The sequence below is a fragment of the Myotis lucifugus genome, unplaced genomic scaffold, assembly GCF_000147115.1.
Source record: "Myotis lucifugus unplaced genomic scaffold, Myoluc2.0 scaffold_9112, whole genome shotgun sequence".
Taxonomy (NCBI): Eukaryota; Metazoa; Chordata; class Mammalia; order Chiroptera; family Vespertilionidae; genus Myotis; species Myotis lucifugus.
In genome coordinates this window covers 2,812-6,512 of record NW_005880160.1, presented here as the reverse complement: position 1 = coordinate 6,512, position 3,701 = coordinate 2,812, and the positions used below count along the sequence as shown (strand labels likewise).

The 3,701-nt window shown below is 35.6% G+C and overlaps 1 pseudogene; it reads left to right on the top strand.

Annotated features, from left to right (window-relative positions):
• Positions 1 to 1,519: 1,519 nt before the first annotated feature.
• LOC102423588 lies at positions 1,520 to 2,187 on the top strand (annotated as a pseudogene).
• The last annotated feature ends 1,514 nt before the right edge of the window (positions 2,188 to 3,701 follow it).

The window sequence follows — 3,701 nt, the reverse complement described above, 5'->3', positions numbered from 1 at the left end:
AATGCTATGAACTTCCCTCTCAGGACTGCTTTCACTGTGTCCTATAGATTTTGGATTGTTGTGTTTTCATTGTCATTTGTTTCCAGGATGTTTTTTATTTCTTCTTTAATCTCTTTGGTAACCCAATCATTGGTTCGTAACATGCTATTTAGCCTCCAAGTGTTTGAATTTTTATTGTAATTTATTTCTAATATTATGTCATTGTTATCTGAGAAGATGCTTGATATGATTTCAATCTACTTGAATTTAAAGAGATGTTGCCTATGTCCCAATATATAGTCTATCTTCAAAAATGTCCCATGTGCACTTGAGAAGAATGTATATTCTGTAGTTTTGGGGTGAAATGTTCTGAAGATGTCGATTAAGTCCATCTGATCTAGGGAGTCATTTAGGGTTGCTTCATTAATGCTTTTGTATGAGTGGATTCTTTCTGAGAAACTCAGTGTAGTACTGTACAAAGAGGGCACATTAGGATGCAGGTATTTGGGGGAAGAAGAGTGAATATAAGCCCTGGGAAGACGTTCAGACTTCCACAGGAAGTGGAATTGTTGGTGGTCTTGGACAGTTAGTCTTAGTTCTCTGAGAGGTAAGGAGGGTCCTTTTGAAATCTGGGTTACAACAATATGACTAGGATAAGGGGAAACAGCAGTGCAGGAATGTAATGTAAGTGGCTCACTATGTAAATCCACACACGTCATCTAACATTTGTATGCCTCTAGATTTCCCACTTATGAGTCTCCTGAAAATTCCAGATCTAATGAGTTCTATACCCACAGAACTATTAAACTATTATCATTTAGCAAGGTCACAGGATACAAGACTAATGCAAAAATCTATTGTATTTCTACATATTAGCAATGGACAATCTGAAAGTGTAATTAAGAAAAGGGTTCCTTCAGAATAGCCTCAAAAAGATTGATACTAAGAAGTTTAAGAAGTTCCAGACTTATACTAAAAACAACAAACAGATAAAAATTAAAGAGGCTCTAAATAAAAGGAGAGACATTCCATGTTCATGGACTTAGACACTAAAAATTGTTAAGATGGCAATCCTCTCCCTCCCCAATTGATCTATGTATTTAATGCAATCCCCATTAAAAAGATCTTTTGTAGAAATTGATAAAGACAGCCAAATTATTTTGTTAAAGAACAAATTTGGAAACATTTTTACTGTCCAATTTAAACATTTACCATAAGGCTATAGTAATATGGACAGTGTGGTGTTTTCAGGATAGGCATACAGATCAATTGAATAGAATTGAGAGTACATAAATAAATCTTTACATTATGGCCAATTGATTTTTTTTGTGAAAAGTACCAAGACAATTTGATGGTAGAAAGAATAGCCTATTAACAGATGGTTTTAAGATAATTGGATATCCATATGCAAAAAATAAAAAATGAACTTGACCGTAATAAGAAAAAAATCAAGTGTTGGTGAGGGAGGATATAGAAAAACTGGAATCTTCGTGTACTGATAAGAATGTAAAATGGTACAGCCACTTTCCTGGCTGGAACCATGGAGAATGCAGAAGCAAAGAAGAAAGTTCCTGCCGTTCCAGAAACCCTTATTAAGAAGGGGCAAAGGAATCTTGCAGAGCTGAAGATTAAGCACCTGAGAAAGAAGTTTGCCCAGAAGATGCTACGACAGGCAAGGAGGAAGCTTATCTATGAAAAAGCTAAGCACTATCACAGGAATATGGGCAGATGTACAGAACTGAGATTTGAATGGCTAGGATGGCAAGAAAAGCTGGCAACTTCTATGTACCTGCTGGAACCCAAACTGGCATTTGTCATCAAGATCAGAGGTGTCAGTGGTGTGAGCCCAAAGGTCCAAAAGGTGCTGTGGCTTCTTTGCCTTCGCCAGACCTTCAATGCATCTTTGTTAAGCTCAACAAGGGTTCCATGGACCATGTATTGCATGAGGGTACCCAAACCTGATGTTAGTACATGAATTGATCTATAAGCATGGTTATGCGAAAATCAACAAAAAACGAATTGACTGGACAGGTAACATATTGATTGCTTGATCTCTTGGTAAATATAGCATCCACCTTCATGGAGGATCTGATTCATGAGATCTATATGGTTGGAAAGCGCTTTAAAGAAGCCAACCTCCTGTGGCCCTTCAAATGATCTTCCACGAGGTGGAATGAAGAGAAAGACCACCATTTTGTAGAAGGATGAACTAAGGTAACTATCCTGGTTATTTTGTAATCTGGTTAATTAATAGACTGTGACTGCTTTAACATGGGAAAAAAAAGAAAAACAATTTGGTAGTTCCTTAAAAGTTGAACATAAACTTACTATATATCCTAGTAGTTACACTTTTAGGAATCTAACCAAGAGAAAAATATACATTGATACAGAGACTTGTAAGTTAATATTCATTGCAGCATTATTCATAATAGCCAAAAAGTGGAAATAATCCAAATGATTAGTTAGATAAACAAAAATTAGTATTATATATACAACAGAATGATAAAGAGAAATGGACTATTGATACATGCTACAAAATGGATGAACTTCAAGCAACCTTTGCCGAGTGAAAGAAGTCAGATGTAAATAATAAATATTATATGTGATTTCTAGAGAAGGGAAATTTATACATATATGAAACAGACCCGTGGTTGCCTGAGTTAGGAGAAGAAAGTCGGGAATGACTGAAAATTGGATTGAGGAGACTTTGGGTGATGAAAATGTCTGGAACTAAATTGTGGTGATTGCAAACCACAAATTCACTAAAAAAATCATTTAATTGTACACTAACAATGGGAAATTTTAAGCTATGTGAATTATATCTAGTGTTTTTTTTGTAAAAAGAGACAACACAAGATCTACTCTCAACAAAATTTAAAGTGTACCATACAATATTTTTAACTACAAGCACAAAATTGCATAGCAGATTTCTAGAACTTATTCATCTTGCATAACTGAAATTTTATACTCTTTGGACAGCAACTTTCCATCCTCATCCCCACCCCCCAGCAACCACCATTCTACTAGTTGCTACTATGAGCTTAACTATTTTATATCTCATGTAAGTGGAATCATGTGGTATTTTGTCCTTCTGTAACTAGCTTATTTCACTTACGTTCTTAAGGTTCACTCATGGTGTTGCATAGTACATAATTTTCCTTCTTTATATGGCTGAATAATATTCCAGTGTACGTATGTGTGTGTATAATATTTCCTTTATCCATCCATCTGTCATATTTCCATCCTAGCCATTCATGTGGGGTGCATCTTGACTACTGTGAATAGTGCTGCAATAAACATGAGAATGCATATATTTCTCAGATATCCAGATTTCACTTCTTTTGGCTATCTACCCAGAAGTGGGATTGCTAGGTTACAGAGTAATCCTACTTTGAATTTTTTGAGTAACCTTCATACTGTTTTCCATAATGACTGAATAATTTTATGTTCCCACCAACAGTGCGCAAGTGTTCCAATTTCTCCACATGCTTGCCAACACTTGTCATTTTTATTTTTAATGGCCATCCCGACAAGAGTGAGATGATACCTCATTGTGATTTTGATTTGCATTTCCCTGATGACTACTGATTTGAGCATCTTTTCATATACCTGTTGGCCATTTAAAATGTGTTTTTTTTTTTGGGGGGGTGAGTTGTAGGAGGTCCTTTTATATTTTGGAGATGAATTCCTGGTCAGATATATGGTTTGCAATATTTGCTCCC